The sequence below is a fragment of the Bactrocera oleae genome, chromosome 3 (assembly GCF_042242935.1).
Source record: "Bactrocera oleae isolate idBacOlea1 chromosome 3, idBacOlea1, whole genome shotgun sequence".
In the NCBI taxonomy this organism is placed as follows: Eukaryota; Metazoa; Arthropoda; class Insecta; order Diptera; family Tephritidae; genus Bactrocera; species Bactrocera oleae.
Window position 1 is genome coordinate 92,056,834 of NC_091537.1, and position 26,475 is coordinate 92,083,308.

General features: G+C 33.5%; 1 protein-coding gene across 1 annotated transcript in view; it reads right to left on the minus strand.

The window, feature by feature from the left end:
* Positions 1–22,410, minus strand: part of LOC106621603 (serine-rich adhesin for platelets) — a 194,638-nt gene extending 172,228 nt beyond the window's left edge. Inside the window, exon 1 of the mRNA XM_036360004.2 lies at positions 22,036–22,410. The gene's annotated coding sequence lies outside the window, so the exon portion shown is untranslated. The remainder of the gene's footprint in view (positions 1–22,035) is intronic.
* Positions 22,411–26,475: the final 4,065 nt, after the last annotated feature.

Consider the following 26,475-nt stretch of genomic DNA (forward strand, 5'->3'; position numbering starts at 1 on the left):
GGATAACTTGTGAATTTCAAAAAATCGATTTTTTTTTTACATATGTATGTATATTAGAAAACGTAGAATATATTTGTTCAACGTTCTTTGCAAATTCGAAAATTTGAAGTTGTTTCGGTAAATAGTTTCGGAGATATGAACGCATTTGTAAGAAATTTGTAACTTAGTGTAATCGGTTCCTAAAACTTTTGGCACGATATTTTCGAGTTTCGTTTTCATAGTCGGCTTTTAAGCAGAAAAATGTTCCTCATCGACAGGCACTTTTTTGCGGAGGTGCTCCTGGAGATTGCACACGGGAACAAGGAAGCCCAATTTTTTTTTTAAATTAATTACTGTTTGGTAAAGTACATTAAATTCTGTAAATGTACACTATTTTTATTTATTTATACGATAAAATGCCTAAAACAAAATTCACGAGAACCTCCGTCTTTTCCGATTTGGAACTGACTATAATTTTTTTTTCAAAAAATGTGTGATCTAACGTATGTAAGTATTAATTAAAATATGGATCTTCTGGTTGTTCAACACTATTGAAAATTCCAAAAATTTTAACTTTTTATTTTATATTTCACTGTCACCTATACTAATGGCTAATAAATTTAGAAAACCATAATAAAGCCATCAACTGTCAACAATTGAATACGACGCCCAATAATTTAATATCCTATTTCCCCATATACCATAAATGCCTTTCACTTTAATTTGAATTCCAGACATAGCAGCAATATCGAGGGTGTTCCAGCCGAATGTAAAAATAACAATAAACATAAGCCATTATCAGCTACGCCAGCACATGTCATTTACAAAAAAAAAACAAAAAAAAAGAAAAAAAAAGCTAGTAATACAATTAAAAGAGAATAAAAAGTAAATAAAAATGCGTGCAAAATCTAAATAGCAGTTTCGCCCACCAAGTACAACAGATTGTTGATTATAAATTCCAAGCACATATTTCTTGCCAATAATTTGCAAATTTTCCTTCCAACATGATGACAGTTTTCTGCAACTTTTGGAATTTCGCTTCAACTTTAATATGCCGTTATTGTAGACTTTTTATAATTTTTTGTAGAAACGGGGAAGTTATGAGGTCATAGACAACTTAGAATGCAATAAAATAGAGTAAAATAGTAAAATAAGCAGGAACATGAAATTACATCGAAATCAATATAAAACAACTTAATTTAATTTTAAGAAAATTATTTTCAAATAAATTTAATAAACAATAATAAAGAATTTAATTTAATTAAGAATAATTAAGAATTTAATTAGGTTAGCTCTTAGGGTTGATCCAAAATCGATGAAATTTACTTGGATAGATATTCATCGTTTGCGTTACCCATAAACTTCTAAAAGTGGATCAGCAGATCCTCATAGATCGACGAAGCGTTTTGAGCTTACCACAAATTTATTAAGGCGGTTGATATCAATTCTAGCAACTTTGCTAGGTTCGTAAAAGCTGTGTCTACCGAGATATTTCAACTCCAGTCTGGCAAAAGTCAATTAATAGAGAAGGCAATGACAAGATGATTCCACCTCGCCTTCCTCCATACAGCTTTGGCAAAGAATTTCTGACAAAATATTTGGAAGCACCGCGTGTGAGCTAATTGGACGGTGTGCAATCAGAACACCTACAATTGCAGCGATATTGACTTTGCTAAAAGCCAGTGTTGAGGAGGACCTGTTACGGTTCACTTTGCGTTGTTGACTAGCGCTTGCTGAGCTCACTGGAGGTCCAAAGGTACAAAGCCAGAACGCAAGAAAACCGACACGCTTCCATTCGGAGCAAATTTCGGAAAGGGCGACCACCTCCGGTTGAAAGATGCTGTCTGGTAGTCTGAAACTACAGTTGATGGACAGCTGTAGACAGAAGACTCCACCACCAACTCCGCCTTATAACTTCGATCCATACGTGAAATTAATTTAATTAAGTTTAATTAAAATATATAATGACTTTAAGTTTTTATTTCAGCAAATAAATTTGATCTAAATTATGTGAAATTAAAAAATTAAGGAAATTAAATACAATGCTATATATACATCAGATCAGATATATACATCGGATCAGACGAATGTAGTTAATGAAAAGAGTGAACTCAATTGAGAGTGAATTACTTAAGATTTTGCAATTTACATATTAAGTTAATTTAGACTTAATTAAATCACAAAAAAATATTTTTTATAAAATTAAAAATAAATATAACTGAACTGAATTAATATGTGAAATTCGTAGCAACTAAAATTTTGTTAGAATAATTAATTATAAGAATAAATCAAATTTCTATTTGGAAGTGAATTGTAATATTATGCTTAATTAATTGAAATAAAAAACATGAAATTGAATTCATTTAAGTTAATTCAAAATTAATAAATCATTAAACTAAAAATATATAAAAAATACGAATCGAGTTGGGATTATATTTCTAATTAACTTAATTAACATTTAATTTTTTTTATTGAATTTTCTTTGCATTCGGAGCAACTGGCGCCATTCTTGACTTTACATACAGTCTTATTTTACGCCCACAGGAAGGTTACAACGTTAAGTGTGTCACCCATGGCAGTAAGCGGATAAAAATACAACAAAAAAAGGTACTTTTTCGGCCAACGCAGTGATTTAAAGGCGATACCAGAAGGCACGTAAAAATTTTCAATTGGGCTCATTTGTGAATAAAAACGAAGCGGCAAAAGCAACAACAGTGGGAAAGGGGAAAGTGAGCCATGACTCAAACGCTGACAGTGGGAAAATCAAGTGACCCATAAAATTAGGCAAAATTTATGTGACAAATTTGAATTGTAGAAGGCACTGAAAGAGAAATACTTGCAAGAAACCGAAAGCTGAAGAAACTTTCAAAATATATTTCAACAATTCCGTTAGCGTCCAAAAATACAAATGAGTTACAGACAGTCTACGGTTTCTTATAATATTTCTTTCTCATAATATTTAAGTTTTTTTTTCACATTTATTTTCACGCTTCGGTTTTTTCCGATGCTGAAATACTAACCTACTTCCGCTGTTCAAAAAAAAAATTAAATAAATAACAAAAAGTGGAAAAATATGGCCAAATGCAGCTTAACGAAACAAAATGAAAGGCGTAACATAAATCGAAGACAGCTGTGGGGGCAACATTTGTAATACCAATCGATTGCCGAAACACAAAAGTTGAAAAAAAAATCACGAAATATTATATATCGGTCAAGTGGCTCTAAGCTGACAGACAATGCTGCAACAAATAATAAGCGGAAAAGAAATAGTAAAAACAAAAAACAAACATAACTTTATGGCACTCGGAGGTAAACAAATTCGGTTTTTGAAATATTATGCAGCCGAAAATGAAAGCAACAGGCGGGCAAACAGCCGGCGCAACGCAAATCCAAATGCTGTACAAATATACCATTTTATTTTTACTTGTGTGTATGTGCCCGCATAAAAGTGGCAAGTACTGTGTGTTGCAACACAAACTGGCCCACTAAGCAGTGGGCGCGAGCCAAACTGGCAGCAAAATTGCTAGTTATGAGCAACTGGCCGCGGGTTAGGCAAAGCAATGCTGCAATTTGCGCCAACAACAACAGCAATAAATACATTATTGCAACAATAGAGACACAGCAGCAACATTGCGTTGCTATTTTCGGTTTTTTTGTAAATAATAAAAACGCAACGGACTCTTTCGCCTTCTGCAGGCGCTCTGGTTGCAACCAAACACGACAACCACAATAACTCATGGAGCACACGAAAATTCGCAAACGCAAACGCAAGCGTTAAACAATGGGCCGCCAGACAGCAGCGAGTTGGTGTTGCCAACAGCTGTGTTTGCTAAACAAATAACAACAACAATAACAGCAATTACATACATGCGCCTAGTGAGCAACACCCACGTCAACAGCATTGGCACACCAAAATTAATGAAAAATTGCTAAAAAAAAAAAAAAAATATACAACAACACAAAAAAACAATTGCTGAAAACGCTTGGAAAAACACGCACACACATTATCATCAGACAAGTTGAATAACCCGACGCAGCGAAAAAATGCTCGCGATGCCTTTGTTGCCAGCAGCAGCGCTATCGCATTTTCATATCGCTCGCTCTCACGATTTCCCCCGCTATGTGCTGGGCGCACTAGCTTCCTGCAGCGCTTTTCAGCTTTTTAGCTTTTCATTCATTATTTCTTGTTGCTGTTGTTGCTGCATGTGATGGCGATTTTCTCAGCAGATGTCGGCAAGCAAGTGAATTTCGCAAACTGCCAGACTTTTTGCTCGAAAAGCAACAACAACAACAACCTCATTAGCATTTGAATAAACGTCACATATGACCCAGCAGTCACACAAATCTTACAACAACAGTTGTACCCACCATATATAAGCGCTTAATAGCCAACCCCCAGGAATCCACATCCTCCATTGTGGTCTCAACTTCGTCTCAGCAGACAGCTCTTTATAATGGCATAGCTCACTTTTCACATGCAGCGGACCATGCATTTCTTTTGTGCTGGACCACTTAGTCTCTAATATGCACCGCTATGCATATGCGTGCCAGCGATGTATTCGAATTTGCATTATAAACGAAGTTGCCTTAATATGTAAAGTTGAAGGAAGTAATTTACTCGCAGTGCTAAAAGCGTATTTCTTGTGTTTAGACTATAATGGCGAGCTCATTTTACGCCTTTTGATTCAGCAGTACGAAATATGTTTCTAAATAGAGTTAGCTTTGACTAGTTTTCGCCGTCGGAGGGGTTGTATAGACCCCCCGTTCAGTTTTCACTTATGAGCTATGTTTAAAAAAGCTTTAGTGTTTTAGTTTACATAGGATTCGGTTCTAAGAATTTTCTAAAAATTCATTAATTGCAAGATTTTATGTTTAAGAATAACTGTTATGTGTACTCATCACATGTTTTTTCAATTTTCTTCCCGAATTGTACGGTAAAACAGAGCTGTATTTCCACCACTACCAAAACTGGAATTTAAGGCGAGTTTAAAAATTATAGGTATAATACTCTAAAGATCTAAACAGCTAAACACTAAAGTTTCAAACAAACTCGATCCTCATTTGCGCAGCGCTTCTGAATCGCAACCAAATCGATACACTTCTGTAGCGGATGGTTACTGGTGATGGAAAGTGGTTCATTTACGACAACGTCAAACCCAAACGGTCGTGATCGAACCGCGGTGAACCAGTGCAAATGGTGATCAAGGCAGGCATGACTGTCAGGAAGGGTTTGCTGTGTTTGTGGTGGGATTGGCAGGGAATTATCTACTATTAGCTCTCCCCAACAAACAAGTACTGTTACTAACTGGACCGTCTGAAGTAAGCAATCGCCTAAGAGTGGCCAGCTTTGGTAAACAGTAGAGGAATTATGTTTCATCAGGACAACGCCAGGCCACACAAATCGATAGAGACTCACCTGAAGCTCCGATAGCTTGATTGTGATGTTCTTACTGATCTGACAGCAAGTGATTACCACATGCTCCTCTTTGTGGTGAATGATTTTGTTGTTGAAAAAGTCGTATCAAGAGAAGCTCATGAAAATCGACTGTCTCAGCTTTTTGTGAAAAAAGACGATGGTTTCTATTAGAATGCCATCATGAAATTACCTTCAAAGTGTCAACAAGTTAACGGCCAAACGGTGCATATTTTACCTAATTCGGTAAATTCTTACTATGTGCTAAATAAAACCCTCCATTCAATGCATAAATAATGAATTTCTTTTCACTTAACCTAATATATTTGAAATATACTTATTTTCTTTCAACAAAATAATTAATAAAAGTTGATATTTCGATAAATTAAAGCTCAAAAATGAACTTCTTACGTTGCATGATCTTACAAAACATGATTGTTTAGAGCATGTAACCTAACCTAACATGCATTGAAGTGTTTAATTGTTCATTATATATTAGCAGGTATTTGTACACAAAATGTAAGGTGGGAAAATTTTGAAAAAAAATAGTTAGAGCATTATGTACCTCAAAGAAACCATACACTGTAAAAACGTATGACAGCAACGTGAAATAATATTTTGCTATGCATCAACAAAGTCTAAACATTGATATCATGTGCGCAATTAAATTTAATTGCGAAGCATAAGTAAAAATTTATATATACGAGTATATATGTATAGGTATATGTATATTATTGCTATAAATATACATACATATCATTATGATTAACACGGAAACCCAAGCCAGGGAACTTAATTAACGCTGCAGCTAAAACAATGCCCGCAGTCGTCAGATCTATTTGAATAATCACCATATGGAGAAGAAAAGCATAACTATTTTACTCGCATGTAATAACAGCCGCGAGGGCAATAAAAGAAAATGGATTTGTTACAACATAAAAATTAATGTGAACAACATGAAACTGATAGATTATTATAAGAAAATGTTTACCGGTTTGTAGCTAGGGCTTGAGAAGCTTTTAATGCGCTTGGAGTATTTCAAAACGTGAAAGAAAGATTTAGAAACTAATTAGTCACACTTGATCACGCCAAAGTTCATTAAATTTTATTTCTGCTAAAGAGCAGACCAATTACGAACAGGTGCAATGATTTTTGAAAAAACCGTTGATCTGTGCTTTCTTATTTACATACATATATTTTGAAAGAAAATTCAAATTTCAAACAAAAAATAAAAAGTGGTTGGAAATGATTACAATTTTAGTATATAAATTTTATGGCATATGAGCTATTACATACTGCGATTATCTAAAAAAATATTAACTCCATTATACTCTATAATAATACATGCTTAATCTCAAATTTTCATGTCAATTTGACACTTAAGACAACAATTGTCATCACAATGTACTAAGCAGCATTGCTGTAACGGTATATTTTCTCAAAATTTTCCCAACTACATTTGGTATTTGTCATTTATTTGAAGACATAAACATATAATCGGCTTAAATGCAATTAAATTTTAAATGCTGACAAGCAAGGGAAATGAAAATATTTGACCCAAATATTGGAATTGTTGTTAGTTCGATTTTATATAGATAAGTCTTAAAGACCTTGGACCATAAGCTACACTGAAAAGACAGAAAATAAACATTTTAAGCGTAATTATAAACATTACTCAGAGTGGAGCCAAATAAGCATGAGTTTTTATATACAATAATTAGAAACAGTTATTATAAGTTTTGTGTCAGATCTGTTGTAGTCTTTCAGCAGTTAACTGATTATTTCAATTGTAAATATGATTTCAGCAAAATATTCCAAAGCTAAGCATTACATACATTTTGATTGCAGAACCTTTCGTAGAAGAGAATTAAATATAAATTATGTAAAAACAAGATGTAGCTAGCCATCGTTCCATTGTAAAATCATAGTTCTCATACAAATCAACTTTAAATTACTGCAGAAGGAATCGGCGCGGTCATTATGGGTCCAAGAATAAGGCTGTCAATCCCTATAGGCAATTAATCTAGCATTTTCTAAGCAGAAGCTTTCGCCATCACCTCATGCGCAGAGGTCATACTCAGGAGAATGGCTATTAATCAGCATATAATAATTCGCAGTGACAGCCAAGCGGCACTGATGGCAATATCATTATGGTATGGGAATGTGTCAGGAAACTAAATGCAGTAGGCGAACGGAATAAAGTTCGGCTACTTTAAGTTCCGGGACAAGCAGACAAACTTACAAAAGAAGCGGCCTCGGCTCCGGCGACGGGACCAGAGCTCTTCTTCCCATAAGAAAATAAGAGACCGGTACTGATATACCTATATAGTAGTGACAACACCAGAAGATTTAACATTTTTTTATTTACGGAATAGAAATGACGAAACGTGTCGCTTCTGTGAGCTAAAATCCGAGTCACCAGCGCACAAATTGTTGGATTGAAATGCTGTAATTAGAAGAAAGCAGACGCATCTAGGAGCCATGCAGCCGAAGCTCTTAATCATATTATATTTTCTAAGGGCTTTAGGGTGAACGAAACAATGTGAAAGAATCGTAAGGCACAATATACCTATGGTCGCGATGCATATCCTCCCCATTGCAATCTATATACGTCAGTTGTAAGTTTTTAGAGCACTACTATGAGATTACTCTGATTGGTTGGAATAATATTAACTGATATTTCGTATATCGAAACTGGTATGACATACTTCGTTCATATAGTAGAGAGTGAATATTTTTTCAAATAAACGTTGGTTTTGCGGTGGGCATCTACTTTGTCTCTGAATATTTAGGGAAACTGCAAAATTGTGTAAATCTTCATTGCTGAGTTTTCGCACTTACTACCAAAAACTAAGTAGGATATCACACAGTACAGATTTTGCTGTATTGAAGAGAAGTTTATTAGTAAACTTCGCAAGTTCGTATTGATTTGTTCGTGCCTTCTGTGTTGGTAAAAATTAGCCGGATGGCAATTAATTTTATAACAGCAAGTGAAATGGATATTTTCTTGTTTTTTTCCAACTATGCTCGGAAGTGTGCCGTGGTCAATAGCAACGCAATGGAGCCTAGCCTATTATGGAAGGACCTATTTCGGTAGCACCAGTTTATAGCTTTTCAAGAAAAGGCACACATTCGGTTACAAAACAGAGAATCGTCATCGTTTTCTATATCTACTCCAAATACTTTACAATCTTGTAAAGTCAAGTAAAAGGTTGCAGATTTCGTGGAACCAATATAAATCGAAAGCTTTAACAAGCGGATATTGTTATAGCTTTTTATGACACCTGACCCGTGTAGCTAACTTTCTCACTAAAAGGTGCACATACATATGTACAAGTACGTATTTCAAATTATCCACACATCACTTCTAATTATAATTACAGCAAAAGCAGAAAAAGTCTCCTTTCAAGACTTTCGAACGCGAAGCGTAGCAAATTGACAACTTCCTTCACGGAACTGCGCAAACCGAGTGAAATGGACTGCAGCTACGCAGCGCGCCGAGCCAATTAAAATAGCTATAAAAAGCGACAAGTCGGCATGCAGCACGTCATGGACTTTGACGGACGCATAACAAATGATTGAATTTCTATAGCTCTGCTCTCAGCTGATTTTACTCGCCACTCAGCTCGCACCATTTCACCTACTTACTATTTATTTATTTATTTACAAAAAAGCTAACAGCCAAGACAAATGGCGCTGAAGTAGCGAATTAACGCTTATTGCCCGGCAACAGTCCACAATGTACAATGTGGTAATGTGATGAGATCACGTGGCGAGCAGGGGGGGCGGAAGAGTTTGCTATTTTTCTGTTAAGTACAACTCCTGTTTTGTTTTCTAGCTTATACTTGAATTCCGATACGCTTTTTGTAATTGGCAATTGTTTGTGTTGTTGTTGTTGTTGACTTTTTACTTTGCTGTTTTTGTTTTCTTCACGCGCCAGCGTCTATTAGATATACTCCAATTAGAAAACTTTGATTTCTTCACATTTTGTGGTGTTTTTGTTCCCTGGTTCTTTGTTGCGCTGTGCGTTGCTTTCTAATCACTTGCGGTTGTACATTGTATAGCCGCGAGCGTTTTGCTCCACACTTTTCTTTTCCCCCAATATATAATATTTTATCTCAGCTTTATGAGCGCTCTCCACCTATTCCATCGATTGACAGCGTGGAGCATAGCAAAACATGGCGTAAAGCTTTAAGCCATGCTAATGAAAGCAGCATTCCGCAACAACAAGTACAATAATAACAAATAACAATAACAACAAACAGTTAGCAGCAGCATCAATGTAACACAATTATATTGTATTGTAGATCTTAGCGTTGAGCTGGCTTTCGGCTTATGGTGCTAGTTATTTGCAAGCCAGCCCGAGCCGGCAAACTCGCTTCTTCTATATGCTTCACTTTCTTTCCTCCTCGCTATCTACATCTCTCTATTTGGCAGCTTCGACAGATCCATCAGCCAACTCAATAAACGCTTATGATATTCACTCAGAACTTGAACAGTCACCGTGGCTGACCTCAATAGCGTGCCTATCACTCACAGCAAACCACTTTTCTCTGCCACATGTCTTTGAATTTCACACATACACACACGCGCATGCGCACCAGCAGGCATTCGTATTTTACGCTACATTTAAGAGTCGCTTATTGTTTATGGTTGGCTTTTTATAAGCGTGAAATTATGAAATCACTGTAAGAGACAGTTTACACACATACAGCAGCATACGTGTATTAAAGGGTTTTTACGTGCTCAAAACAAATGTCAAAGTCATGAAATCTAATATTTTTTACATTTACAAAGCTTTACCTTACGACTTTGACTTTTATCCGTTTTAGCATCGCGTTTAATTGGCTTTGGCTGTAACCGTTTGTCAGCCATCACTTTATGGTCATAAGCCTATGTATTTGCATATATATGGATTGGCACATAATTCTTAAGATCCGTTAGATTAAACTCTTAAGTGTATTATGTTTACAGAAGTGAGTTTGAGACAGCTTTTATGATTGTCAAAATTTGTGGAGAACAAATTCGTAATATTATAGTAGCGAGTAGCGCTCTTTGGCTTGAGAGAAAAAGCTGTCAAAATGCGAATTCTGTCTTATCTTTTGACAGTGGTAGCCACTAAGGGAAAAAATTAGCTTTGATATTTTCATTGTGTTTCTTGGGTACTTTTCGATTTCCATTCCAGCGCTAAGCTTTATGTATACCTTTATAAGATGTATTTAGTAACTTGTTATCCTACATTACACCCTTATATTGCGAGTGGCAAAACGCCATCTACGCACAACATATGCACTCGCTGAAATACCACCCAGATAGAGGTGTGTGTAAAAAAGTCGATTCTGTAGTTGGGCGAACACCATTTGATTGGACCAACGCATATTTGACGCATTGCGATTTTGCTTCTCATACTCTGTATTGCAGAGAAGCACTAAACTCACAGCTGAATACCCACGAAAACATCTGAACCAAATTATCGTGCTGAAACAAGGCAAAACTCTAAGGTGCTCGCTAAGGATTGTTAACCACGCGAAGATAAACAAAAGGGTCATTGCCCTCCCTAAAGGTCATTAAACTCTCTAAAGGTCATTGAACTCGCTAAAGGTAAACAAGAGATTCATTATCTTAAGAAAGATCTGTTGACGTCGCTAAAGGTAAGCAAAAGCAAAAGGTAAGTGACCTGACTAAAATGCATTGGCCCAGGTAGGTAAGGGTTGTTAACCTTGCTAAAGGTCAGCTAATATTTGTCAATTTTTATCCTCAAATTGTCGAAATTTGTCCACACATTTTGAAGCCTCGATGTACTTAATAAACATTAGCTCGACTGCGGTATCTTCAAAACATTAGGTATGTATACAGTTTGGTAATGAGATTAAATTACCATTATTTTTCTAAGGGATGGCTTCACTAATCACTATCTCGTGTTGTTTAATTGCGGCGTTAGAAAGACTTCTAAAAGCGGTGACAAAGCAAAGATTAACATTCGGAAAGAATTTGCAATGTATTTGGTGGGATTGGCAGAGAAACATCCACTACGCCAAAACTCTTAATTCGGAACTTGTATTCCCACAGAACAACGCCAGGCCACAAACATCGATAATGACTCGCCTAAAAGCTTCGGAAGCTTGGTTGGGTACTCCTATGCAACCTTTTCATAGACCGGATCTCGGATCAAGTGATTAATACCTATTCCTGTCAATAGCGAATAATTAGGTGTTGAAAATTCCCCTGAAGAAAAGCTTGTAAATACCGATCGTCTCAGTTTTTCGCCAATAGGGATGAGATTTTCTATGAGAGTGGCATTTTGAAATTATCTTCAAAATAGTGACAAGTTATCGAACAAAACGGTGACTATTTGCCCTAAGAACACAAACGATGAAATTAAGTCAGTAAAGTTGAACTTAAAATCCAGAAAGACTACTCTAGACATCAATGCAATTTGTTCTTTAATATTACTACAGAAGTTTAAGGAGTACTCTTAGTTTAAATTGATATTTTTTATACATACAAACATATGTCTTGAGGGCTAGTATTAAAACAATAAATATTGGAACCAAAAGTTTCTCACGGAAAAAATTTCTTGCAAAACGGGTTGCATTTTTATAATTATCTATAAAGTAGTGTTTAAGATATGATACGTATAGTAAACTCGGTATTTATGAGTGTTGTTTAATGCTAACAAATTTGGCCTTGCAATATTTTATCTGGTGACTTTGTTATTGCAAATATGTAAATTTAGGTCACTTTTGTGCTTCTCAGTGCCCTAATTGAAATTATAGGTATATAGAAATTATATATATATATATATAAAATTTAGAGATTTTTTTTGGAAAAATAACTAATTCGTCTCGGGTTTGCCTTTAAAGTAAAACATAAAAATATACTCGTATATGTAAATAATAAATATTTAAAAATTGCACAAAATCGTTATTAGCATTTTATTAATGATTCATTGTACCCACAATGCACGTTCCGAGGCAAAACCTCAACCAAGCTGTTAGAAAGTCTCAGTAACAAAAAAAAAAACGTACGGGCAAACTTTATTTCGTAACTATTTGAAGAAATCAAAATTTTAATAATTATATAATATTATAATAAATTGAAAAAAACGTGCAAGATATTTAATTTTATTATGAGCTGTAAAAAGCGCCAACACACAATAACTGAATTCGAAACAAAACAAAAGAAAAGAAGACAAAGTTGTTGATTTCACTCATCGATGAAGGAAAAAATGCATAGTAATGTGTATTAAAAAATTTGATATTTATGTATGTACATATGTGTGTAAATATGTATGTGTATGTAAAACTGATATTGTGCTTAATAGATGCGAGCAATGACCGCTGCTGGAAAATCAAAACGAAAAATAAAATCTTTGTAGCAAAAATTGCTTTCGCAAACAAAATATTACAAGCAAACAAAAGAAAAACAATAACAAAAAAAAAAACAAAAACACAACTGCAGACTACAAGCAAATATGTGCATATATGTATGTGTGTACATAATATAAATTTCTTTATGCCAGACGTCATATACAAGCATAAACAGAAATAAATTGCAGATACGATTTTTTCAAGTGAAGAAGAAGCATGAATAATTTCGGAAAAAATTGCAAGTACCTACAAAGTAACAAACAAAACATGGTGGAATAACCCCCCGCGAATGTGTATGATATTTATCAGATAATAAAAATCGCTCTGTTGCGCAGTCACTGTGCCAAGCGAATTCACATAAATGAAATATAAAGCGAAATTATACACACACACATACATACAAATAAACAAAATTTTGTATAGACAACTTTAAATTATTTAAATGGCGACCTGTTGAACCATTCATTCATTCATTGTGGCCAACAGCCAGCACAACTTACCACTTGTATAACCACATGTGAGTATGTGTGTGTGATTTCGCTTTTTCTCACCTATTCAGCGCTCGTATATTTTATACGCCACATCTTCACTTTATTACTACAGAAATTATCTCTACTTTCAAGTCTTCGCCAAAACAATAGATGTTTCAACACGCTTCGCTTCAGTCAACAAGTCGTGGGCCAAAGGAAGATGTGCGAGCATGCACAGGTCTACTGTGTACCTTTATGCAAACACTTGCTTGAGCAACAAAACGGAATACAAAAACTTTATTTACATAGAGTGAGACGCTTTGTAATGAAAACTGTCGAAATCTGCCTCACATGAGAATATTCTCACATTTCCAGTGTTGATTAAGACGCTGAGATCTTGCCAGCGCTTTCTGCGCTGATTGAAGTGCCGATTAGTGACGAAGTCTCAGTGAAAGATTTCCTGTCAAAATAACAGAGCTACATGTGCTTAAGTATATGGTGCACCCGAAAGAGATTCGGAAGGAATTAGTGTGTGCTAAAAGCTGGAGAGCACATATTGCATTTAATTGACATTTCAGATCAGATAGATAGTTAAAAGTTTGGTTTCCTGCACATAAAAATGTTTGTATGTATTTTATGATAGCTCACGACGAGCGTTGAAGCGTAGAAGGCACAAATTATCACTAAAATTATGCAAGAGTAGCGAGTTTAGCGTGAGTATGATCACTTAGCGAGCTACACTGGCAGTTACCTTCAACCAAACGACTTAAAATCGTCTTTCAGTGAACTCGAGTTGGGCAAATATTTCATCTTTCTTTAAAAATATTTCATGTAAGGCAAGCCGCGAGCTAACGAAATGGCTGTGCAGCTCGCAAGTAACCGGCTGGAATCTTTCAGATAGCTATAACCCGACCTTATTTTATCTATTTTGACTAATATAACCAAATACTTGATACATCTAATGAGTTCATCAATGGAAATGCATTTTATCGAGCTTGTCTTCTAAGAACATTATTGGTACTGGGGTCCTTTATAGAAATAGTCGGTTCCAAATAATTAAAGAACTCGCTTGTAGTGCCATCCACGATCGTAAATATAGTCATGTGGATGTATTCGGCCGTCATTAGACCAATTCTTGCATATGGAGCACTGATTTTCACAAACATTAAAGAAACAACATAACAACAAAAAATTAATCCAGATAGCACCCTGTGCAGGGGTAATCGACATGTCCGACAGATGTGCTTAATGTGCTCCTGCATCAACTGCTAATAGACTTTTTTAGTTGGAAAGTAGCAGCATGTTCTACTATAAGATTTAGTTACTTAAGTGGTTGGAACCGAAAGAGTTAAGCACATAACGATATCCTGAACCAGCTCAAATTAATTTAAATAAATCAGACTATATACTCTCAAGATTGGATCACAATAGTTAGCGCCAGGTTACGATACCATCTGCACTTGAATGGGGAAGTGGTTTAGTAGGAGGTTCTCCTATCTCAATCTATATCGTCGGTTCCAAATGGACCGTTGACGAGTTTGTCAAGGTAAAAACCGCTCTTAATGAATCCGAAGAGACAATTTATAAACCAAAAACCCGCTGAGATCTTAGTAAATATATGTTTAATCACCACTTATGTACATTTTTCCGACACGCTCTCTTAGTTTTTGCACAGTGATAAACAAATTATGGGTATTAAATAACCAAGGTTAAAGCAAAAATCACTACAACTAATTTATCATTTTTACACCCTGAACAGGGTATATTAAGTTTGCCAAGAAATTTACAACAGCTAGAAGAAAAGGTCGGAGACCCTCAAAATATATATATTTAAAAGATCAGCATGACGAGCTGAGTCGATTTAGTAATGTCCGTATGTGTGTATACATACAAACTAGTCGAGATACAGCTCTGAAATTTGCACCCGTCATTTTCTCAACAAGAAGCTGCTCATTTGACGGAACGGCCGATATCGGACCACTATAGCATATAGCTGCCATACAAATTGAAAGATCGGAATAAAGTGCTTGTACGTAATCTTTTGTATTTGTGAAGGGTATTATAGCTTCGGTGCAACCGAAGTCAACATTTTTTCTAGTTTTTTTGGTTTTGTAAACAAATTGTCTACTCAAAAACCACATTTAGTTGAAGCGAGTAAATGAAAAACCACAAAAGCCATTGACGTACAAATTCTTCCCGCTTTTTGTATGCAAATTCGGATTTGATTTGCAATTTTTTTAATGATCACATCACATTACAAAGTGCATAATAAAAGTACACGTATATGTGTAAAGTTCAATTGTATGCTGAATGTCAATGCGCTGCCGAGGAATGAGAGACCGCGAAGTTCCCACCATTGGCCGCAATAAAGCTGAGAATTGAACTAAAGCGCAATGTAAACCGTGTGCAAAGCAGCGGTGGTTTGTGACTAAATTAGTATGCAAATAATTAATAGTTGTAAATGGGAGAATACAGTTAGAAATAGAAAAAAGATAAGAGAGTGCAACAAATAAAATATATACAAACATAGTTTAACTAGGGCAAGGGGAAGTCTGACAGTTATTAGGAGATAAAAAATTGATTTGACATCAATTGAGCCAAAAAAAAACTTATTTTAGCTCACTGCGTAAACGCCGGAGCGAATTAAAAAGCTTCCAGCAACAAAAATTGGCTTGTGAAAAAATCAATTTCCGTTCGGTGGCGCCACAAAGCTATCGGAGCCAACATGTATTAAGGATTTCTCCAACTTTACACAAGCTACATAGTACTTACATGCATATATGTCTGCTTGTATGTATAGACGCACTGAGAAAGACAAAGGAAGTATCAAATTTGTTGCAACTTTTTTGTTACGAACTAAACGCATAACGCAATAAAAACAAAAAAATGGAACGCACCGCAAATATGTAGTATAGGCCTTTAGGACACTGCTGCATAAACCCGGTCACAATCTCACACACGTTGCAAATATGTGCGCACAAGCCGAGTCTAAAATATTGCCACAAAAACGGGTTCCTGGAACAGGTTGCTGATCGCCACGATCTTCTTGCACGCAAACTCAGCCAACCAATCAGCGGCCAACCCGTTTTGCTAATTATTTTTGCGTTGCCGCTCACATGCTTCCCTATTTTTTATTTTATTTTTTTTTTTGTTGCACGCATCCACCGAAATGTCATTATCCTCACGTGAACACTACTTAATGACAGCTCCGTCGCACATCTTACAGCACAGCACATGAATGCAACGTTGCTTGCCACCTACCAACGCACTCTAACCGCCGCGGCTGTGTGTTCGCTCCCTCTCTCTCTAAATTGCCGGTTTCATATGTGGCATAAGTCAGCTAACTAGCCAACTATGCGGCTGTGTTACGCATGAAGTAAATTCTTAACTGCACTTAGCAGAACAGAAATTGTTGGCGTGTTGCAGCAGCGCACTGGCGAAACAACAACAAGAAAATTGCATGAGGCAGCAAATTGTATGCAACGTGGCCTAGACGCATGCAACATGCAACGTATGCAGTGCATATATGTAGAAGCAAAGCGTTGCATATAGAGACATAGCGTTGCCAGTTATTGTGAGAAATGTAAGTTTTGAAAAATAAATTTAATATTTCTTTCTAATAATATAAATAATTTTCTAGAACTGCATGTGTAAATATTATATTTTTCACTGTTGTAAATTTTGAGGCAAAAACAATTGCGAGTATGTGGCAGCTTCCCCAACTCATTGGCGCCTGTCTAATTATTATTAGCAACATAAACGCTGGTGGTTTTTACAGCTATGCGCGTGTTTGTTGTTGTTCGCGTGCAACATAATAACTACGCGGAATAGCGATAGGAACAACAGCAACAGCGACAGAATGAGAATGCACTCATCCTAGAAATTGTGGCATGCCACAGTGAACGTGTAAAAAGCTACATTGCGCGCATACATGCAAACACGCATATACAAATGCACATAGATACATACAAACATATATGTATATAAAGTATGAATATTGGAAAAGAGGACGTGAATATGTAGAATTTCAAGGTTTTGTTCGGCTTTGTAGAATTGCCAGCACTTATTTTGTTAGACCATATTCCCAAATATCGTAAAATATTAGAATTTATAGAGTTAGAATTTATTGTATATATTAATTTTTGGCTATTTTACATTCTCCAATTTATTTTTTTTTTTTAACTTCCACAAGTTTATTTATTATCTTATTAAAAATATAAATAATTTAATATACGAAAAAAAATTTCAATTAAATTTTTCTTCTTTTTTCAACTATTTTTTATGACTATTTATTGTTACCTTTCGATTATTTTAATCTTTTTATTAACTAATTTAAAGAATATCAATAGCAATAATTTAATTTACGAACAAAACTTTTGAGAGTAATTTTTGAACTTTATTACTATTGCTGATTATTTTTAAGCAATAAAAAATTTAATTAAACTATAAATAAACTAAAATTTTACTGTGTATTTTTTGTAAATTATTTTTAAATAATATTTTCAATATTTTTTTTTTGTTATGTATTTTGGTAAATTTTTAATGTAATTATTATTATTTTTTATTTTATTTTATAATATTTAATTAATCTGAATTAATTGTTGTATTTAATTTTGTTTTTTATTTATAATAACTTTTTGATTATTAAAATTTGTTTAATCAATTTTTTAATTGTATATTTTGACTGTAATTATAATTTTTTGTTATTTTATTTTTTTAAATATTTTAATAATCTGAATTAATTTTTCTTCTAATTTTTTTAATTAATTTTTATTACATTATTAATTAATCTATTTTATGATTTTTTATTTTTACCTTATATAATATTTGATCATTGAATAGGATTTTTTTTTCTATTTTACTATTGTTTTTTGTTTTTCAAGAAAAGAAACATTGAGGTTTATCTATAAATAAACTAAAAATATTTTTTTTAATTTTTTTTTTTTTGATTATAATTTGTTAAATTTTTTTATAATATAAATATTGTTTTTTGTATTTTTATTTTATTGTTTGTTCTTAATATTTAATAATCTGAATTTTTTAATATTTTATATAATGTAATTTTTTTTTTTTATAAAGTAAATATTGTTTATTTTTCAACTTTATTTTATTTTTTGTGTTTTATCTGAATTTGTTAATTTTTTTATATAATGTTTTTATAATATAAATATTGTTTTTTGTAATTTTATTTTATTGTTTGTTCTTAATAATCTGAATTTTTTAATTTTTTATAAAATTTTTTTTTAATTTTTGTTTTTATAGTAAATATTGTTTTTTTGTAATTTTATTTTATTTTTTGTTTTTTATCTGAATTTGTTACTTTTTTTATATAATGTAATTTATTTTTATTATATTATATTTTAATACATTTTATGAATTGTTATTTTGCCTTATATAATATTTGATCTTTTAATAAGAATTGTTTAGCATTTTACTATTGTTTTTTATTTTTAAAGACAATAAAAATTTATTATTTATAATAATTATTTATAAATAAACTAAAAACATTTTAAAATTAGTTTTTTCATTATATTGTAATTAATTTGTTAAAATATTTTATTTTTTATTTCTAATATAAATATTAATTTTTTTAATTTCACTTTATTTTTTTTTTAGTATTTAAACCACCTTTTGTTTAACTGTTTGGTGTTTTTTTTTTGTAATACCTATATGTTAATATAATTTTTTGTAATTTTTTTATATTTTTTTTCAATATTTAAATAATCTTAATTGTTTTTTTTTTTATATAATGTAATTTATCTTTATTATATACTATTTTAATCTGTTTTATGAATTTTTATTTTTGCATTATATAATATTTTTTTTAAATATTTTTCTACTTAAATGTTTTTCTCTCACAATTTACTCAGTTATCACATATTTCATGATTAAAAATTGGAGCCACCAATTTATTGTATTTAATTTCTTGAGATTCACATTTAAATTAATTCAAATGTGACTGCTCCTGCAAATTCGAGCAGAGGCGCTCCCACACTTGAATATTTTTAGTCAGAAACACATAAACATATGCATACATACACACACCACACGCTGACATACTTTCAAGCACGACTTAAATGAAGCCGAGCAAAAGGTGACGCTGATAACGTATAACACTCCCACAAAATCTTGCATTTGTTTGTAAACAAACGGCCTCTTTTAAAAAAATAAACGAAACAAAAAAAGTGAGGAAATATTTTTGGCATTTTACATTAATTGCGCTGCAAATGGCAACTGCCAAAAACGGCCAAAATGAGTTATACCAAATCGAGACAAAACATCTGTGTAAAGAGAGCGGGAAGGTAACAGCGCGATGTACAAGTATGTGTGAGTTAAAATATATAAACATTTGCTTACAGAGTGGTTTTCGCCTTTTTTTTAAAAGCCCATAATTTTTGTGTGTTTCATAATTTTATTTTTGTTGTAGAATTCATTAGCGCTGGATTCCTATCGGATTTCCATTTAAGAAATTCATATTTATAGCTACATTTCTGAATAATTATTGATTTATTCAAAGCAATATTACGCGTTTGCGATGAACGACACCCCTAAAATGCCCATTTCTGGAAAGTGGAAATCAATAAATGTCAATAATGAGTGACTTTTTATGTTATTAGCTATTGGTTGTTCGAAAAAAGGTATACACTTTAAAAATAGCAATGATTCCGATGTTAAGAAATTTATTCTCATACAACGAATTTCTCGAAAACTTGATCTTAACTGTCTGTACTGTGTTTGGAACATACACAAAATTTCAACTGAGCATTTTTAAACATTATTGGAACATACTTCGATTTTTTACAAAATTTTCAGTGAATCTAGAAAATATTTTTTAACAAAGTAAACATCCAATAGGTTTATTCTGAAATGTGTTATGAGAATTCGGAAGAGAATTCCAGCTCAGCTACAATATGATCGAAGAGGCTGTTTTCAAATAACCAGAAAAAGACCTCCCCTAAAAATTTCAACTCTACTGCTATACGATACCTTTTGAGTGTTAAGAAACGCCGTGTGAAAGACACTAAATAATTTCGGTTTGAAACACTACCGGCATTGCACTCCGATGTCTAATTAACAGAATTCAAAATTTCTACTCCAAACCATTTCAATTTTTTGTATAAAAATAGAGTTTTTGCTCTTCAAATTTCGAACAAGATCATAATATCGTATAAAAATGTGTCTAGCGTAGAACCAGAAGCAGAAAAACAATTTTCGATTGCTGTAGGTAATTTCAAAAAGCAAACACCCACATAAAAATCGAAAGTTTCTGACACTTAGCACGATAATCCAACAAATTACTACCAAACACGGTGTACTTAGTACAAAAATGTTATAAGTAGAAATATATGTACATTTGTAGTGGAGCGTACGCATGCTTCTCCAATTGTTAGGCAATTTTCTACAAGGTAACTATGAAATTACTTTCAATTTTCTGTGCAATTTAAAAAATCTCATTGTGTGAATTAGCAAATTTAATGGGTTCGAAAACTGAGTCATCTTGTGTCACACAAAAAAGATAGCACAGCTATATTTGTTGAGCTCTAAGTCTCAGTTTGTATGTTTGTACGTAGCTAAGTTTTGAAGGAACATTAATCAGCTGCAAAACTAGTTTTGCAAAGTCACTGAAAATATTTATTTATATACATACTTTTGTGTATGCTGTTAGCCGGGACAATGTTTGGCAACTTAATTAGGACTGGCATTTATTATATTATTTATCAGAAAAAAACAATAATATATGTAAATATAATAATTATTCATTAATATTGTAAATTTCAAAAAAAATATCTATACATATATAAAAGGAGTTAAAAAAATATATAATATATATAAAACAAAAAAAAAATTTATATAAAACAAAAAAATATATATATAAATAAAATATATAAATAAAATATATAAAAAAAATATTTTAAATAAAAAAAAATAAATTGAAAAAATATTAAAAAATATTTTTAAAAATATTAAAACAAATAAAAATATTCTAGTAAAACATCAGCCGGTAGATTTGGAGAATATTATTATAATACTATAAAAAAAACAATAATTTTAAAATTAATCTTTTATCTGGACTTAGACTTTTCCTAAATTATGGCAACTCTGGCATTTTCAATTAAATTATTCTAAATGATAATAAGAAAAGTTCCATTAAATTCAGCGCTTATATTTTCTTGAATTTCTCTTTACATTAAAAAAAATATTTAAAATTATGAAAATATATGTCAATAAAATAAACTTAAACAAAAACAAGAAAAAACGTTAACTTCGGTTCCACCGAAGCTATAATACCCTTCACAAATACAAAGATTCATTACAAAAACTGTGGTCGGTCAGTTTGTATGGCAGCTATATGCCATAGTGACTTGTTCTGAACAATTTTTTTTGGAGATTGCATCATTGACTTAGACAATAATCCATGCCAAATTTCACGAAATACCTCGTCAAATGAATTAGTATGATTTGTCTGGCAGCTATATGCTATAATGGTCCGATATCGGCCGTTCCGACAAATGAGCCCAGAGTGAGAAGAGTACAGGAGCAAAAGATCGATCTCTTAAAAACTAAGGGACTAATTCGCATATATACAGGCGGACGGACAGACAGAGGTATATGCTAAATTGATTCAGCTCATCACGCTGATCATTTATATACATATATGCTTTATAGGGTCTATGATGTTTCCTTCTGTTGTTTGGTGTTACAAACATCGTGGCAAACTTACTATGCCCTGTTTAGGGTACAAAAAGCAATGTATAATACATTTATGTTGGATAATAGTAGAGAAGTCATAATTTCTACTCACTTATTTGACATTATCGCTTGAAGATAACGTAAAAAATATCCGTTAATCGCTAAAATGAAATCTCATTTGGATATCCGTTTCGTAAATCCACATAAAAATGCTTCCAAAATGATAGAAGTGTTTTTTGATGGAATATGAAGTGTTAGAGTTTTATTGCAATGCTGAATGTTGCTGAAGTTGATGTGATGTTTTGAAATCACTTTTTTGAGATTTTCACGGTGCAGGTGATTTTGTTATAGTTGAAATTTAGTTACTTATGCTTAGTTGAGCCGGTTAGTGAAATACTGTTATTTTTTAAAATTATGTGAAGTTTTTAAAAATTTGGGTTATGAATGGAAAAGGGTAATTTAGTACTGTTATTTTGAAATTTGAATTGTTATTTTGCAAATTTTTTGAGGGCTTTCACTTATTTATATAAAGCATTGCTGACGAATTTGCGTTTGAACTCACTTCGAATCGTGTAATTAGCACCTTTTTCATTTATTGCACAAATTCGCAAATGTCAGCCAGCGGTTTTGAGTCGCAATTCCCATAACAGATGACCAAATTTAGCGACTCAGCCAGTTGAGGAAGACTACACAAGCGATTTAGCACATGAAATAATAGCAATAAATGTTAATTTGACACATGGAAGTGTTGTGTAAATAAAAAAAATTAACTTAGCACAAATTTAGTTTAGTTGTTATGAAAAATTATTATATTATTGATACTTATTGATATATTTTGCACTTTTACTAGTTTTTATTTACATTTTAAAATATTTATCTTTGCTTTTGAGCTTTGAAACACAATTTTTTCACTTATTATTTATTTTCTTATTGGATTTCTCACATCATAACAATTACTTTTATGCTTAAGCGTTTGCACACGGATCTTGTTAAGCATTTTTCCGCCTCAAACACGTCTCTTTCAAGATTTTTGTACTATATGCACTATATATGTGTTTGCTTTGCGCTGGATTGCACTCTCGTACCCGCGCTCGCGCATTCTATTAGATCTAAATTTAAAATTAACTTCGCGGCTACGCGTTCCGAAAATCAAGTTGCGCTTAAGTTCAACGTTAAAAAGAAACTGAATTCCGAGTAAACGCTCAAACCGCTGAGCACTGCATTGGTAAGATCGATCGTACGCTAAAACACTCTCCCGGCGCGGCACTTTCTTAACACGAGACATACCTTGCTTCAGCTGCTACAGACCGCACGAAAAGACCGGCTTCAACAAGTCTAGGCGCTTTGCCATTTGTTGGCTGCAAAGAAAGACGAGCATAAGACAATACACAAACAACAATACGCGCCGCACAGTCACCTTTTGCGCCCCGCGAGTCCACTGTATGCCTTAACACTCTCAGCAGTGAAGAGTTGGCTGCTGTCTCGTTGTCTGGCTGGCTTTACCTGTGGCTCCGCGCACACCTTTGCTGTCGTAACCGCTGTGTTCGATTGTGTTTGCTCTCGAACATGTTGGTTAGGCTTCAAGCGCAGCATTGGTTTTGTGGTCGAGCTTGGCTTTGTGACACGCCAAGAAACTGGTTAGTTGGCTTACACGAAAAGCGGTCGTGTTTAAGTGCGCCACACATTGGATATTCCTGATTCTTAAGCATAATTCTTGCAGTCGGTACGTGCCACACTAATAGCCATCGTGGCTCACGAGGTACGAGAAATCGATGACATTGACTTTTTGGTAGCTACATACATACATATGTGTGTGCAAATGTTGATGCGAGAAGAAAAAGATAGAAAAAATGATAAATCGTTAGAATCAAAGAGGCAGTCGGTAATTCGCTTAAGTTTGGCCCAGTCTTCGCCAAAGGCAATGACACGGCAAAGACTTCGTTAGCGTAATGGAGAAGTCTATATAATGGCAAATAAGAAACCGTAAGAATAATTTAATGGCTTTAAAACTCAATGAAACTAAAGTTCATTAAACAAATTTTTAATAAATTTAATTTAATTGTGATAGTAAATACCTCAAAGCATTACAAGACTTCAGTCTTGTAAACAATATTGAGGAATCTGTTAAGGGTTTATATTCACTTGGGTGATCACTTTGACTTTTTTGACAAATTGACGGCTTTCCAAAAAAGAAGTCGTTTTTTGAAAATTTCAAAATCGAAAATTATGGTCTATCTAAAATAACCTTTGACTAACTAATCAAATCCCATGTTCTAATTTGGCGAGGTATCGTGGAAACAACGAGTCTCAAAAAGGGAACTGTTAGAAGATTGCGGTGACTTAAAAGAATAACAGGTTTACCACCTCCTTTCAAAAATCTCAACTGGTTGAAGATTTCACTATCCGATGATTGAAGTCAAGAAAAAAATCTAAATTTATATCAAAAGAGTTTTAAAGACTTGGTATGCCTCAGGTAGTAAGGTCTTAAAGTAGAAGGGATGATATACAAAAATGAAATCTTAAAGGATATTTATGGAATGAGGGCTAAGCTTTGAATGGTTAAGAAAATTCTTCACTAAAGTTGCTGCTACTAACCAGGCTCTCTACGAAACTGCCAGCCGCATTTACATAATAGTTATTTCGAGATCATGCAATGAACCTCAAACAAGGCATAAGAACCTTACCTCACCACGACGAGTAGTCAAAGGCATGCTATATACTAAACAACACCGAAGGTAGATTTTTGCTTAAAATGGAGGAAACATAAAACCTAAAGTGCGTAACGTGTAAGAATGTTAATAAATTTTTTCCGACCGCAAAACCAAAAGTAGATCTCCATAACAAATTACAAAATGAAACAAGGAAGGCAAAGAACGAAAAACAAAAGTCTCCATAGACTGACCGCATGAATCCAACAACAAAAATACAGACAAAACAAATCAAAAAAGTGGTCAAGCGATAATGGCTGAGGAAAGAAGAGATATTTCTATATAGATATATCAGAGAGATGTGCGTCCATAAATACGAGATGAATTGCAACAGTTGAATTTATGAACGACACGTTGTTAACTGTTGGAGGAAGATATGGGCCGCCAACCAACAACAACAGACAGCAAATTCGAGAACAAAACAAAACAGGTGATAACCAAATGCAATAAGCGAAGTATTTATGAGCAAGAAGTCAGAGCGACGCAGTAAGGTCACGAAGACAATACAGAAGCAACGGTCATAATAAAACAAAAATAAAGAATTTGAGTTAAAAAAAAAGACAGACAAGTTAAGCAGCAGCTTAAGTGTATAAGTAAGTTGAAACACGTAAGGAAACACCAGCAGTGGAAACTCGAAAAGGCAAGACAACTGGATACTGCTGTAAGACGACTGCAGACAGTGCGACGGGCGCGCGATGGAGGGCAGATCCTAAAACGATCAATGTGAAAATCCCAGCAGTAAATTGGATTTTCTAAAGGTAGAGCACTTATTATAGACAGAGCACTACTTACGCTTTTGCATTGACTTTCTGTGCTTTTCAAGAACTCATTTGAACCTCGACGAACTAAGCTGATTAAATACAGTATATATATATACAACTTTTCGATCTATAAAAATGGAACAATGGTACATTTTAGGTTATGAAAAGTTGGTTATAGCACGTTTAACGGGTTGTAAAACAATTATTATATACAGATACTTGTATATATTACACAAAACGTTCTATGAACCGCTTTACCGATTAAGTACTCACATACAATACCAGTTCTGGACCAGTTGAGAAGTATGTGGTAATCAAAAAACTTTTGAACTGTTTTTCATGCTTTTTGCTGTAACCAACGAACACTTCTTACAAGATAATTTATGCATGACTTTCAATGGTAAGTATCTACGCTCCCTTGTCGACCTCCTCAAATACCATATATCACTGGCTCATTGGTGCAGTCACTGGGAACAAGAAACGCTGTCGCCGCGAGGAAGGCATTGCCTGAAGGCGTTTAAAAATGATACTACCAAAGATACCGAAGCATGTTTTATGCTAGTGTCGATGTGTATGCGTGTGACGTTGATTTCACAATAAGACTCTATCCGGTCATTTGTTTTCTACATACTACAACAACAACGATACAATCGAAATCGAAGAATTCTTTTGTGATAATTAGGTAGACGATCTTGTGGATATTGCAATTGGTTGCGCTTGATCATAGGTGTGATAAGCAACGGTAATTGGTAATGAATGGCCGAGATAGCGGAGAAGAGATTAATTAAATATCTGCTGAGTACATATTTATGTAAGTATGTGTGGAAGTAAGTGTTATTAAAATTGATATTTTTGTAAAAAATTGAAGTGTCTTCAAAATGAAGATTAATCGTAGACATTTATGTTCTTTCCGGCAATAATGAATATAAAAGTTTTAAAAAAATATGTTGTACTAAACTAAAAATTAAACAGGAATATTCTGTTTGGAGACTCGTCTAAAAAAAGTATTATTTTTTTTAATTACAAAATTCGGTTTTGTAGTATTTTTTTTCTTCAATTTTTTTAAGTTTATAATGTTCTCCA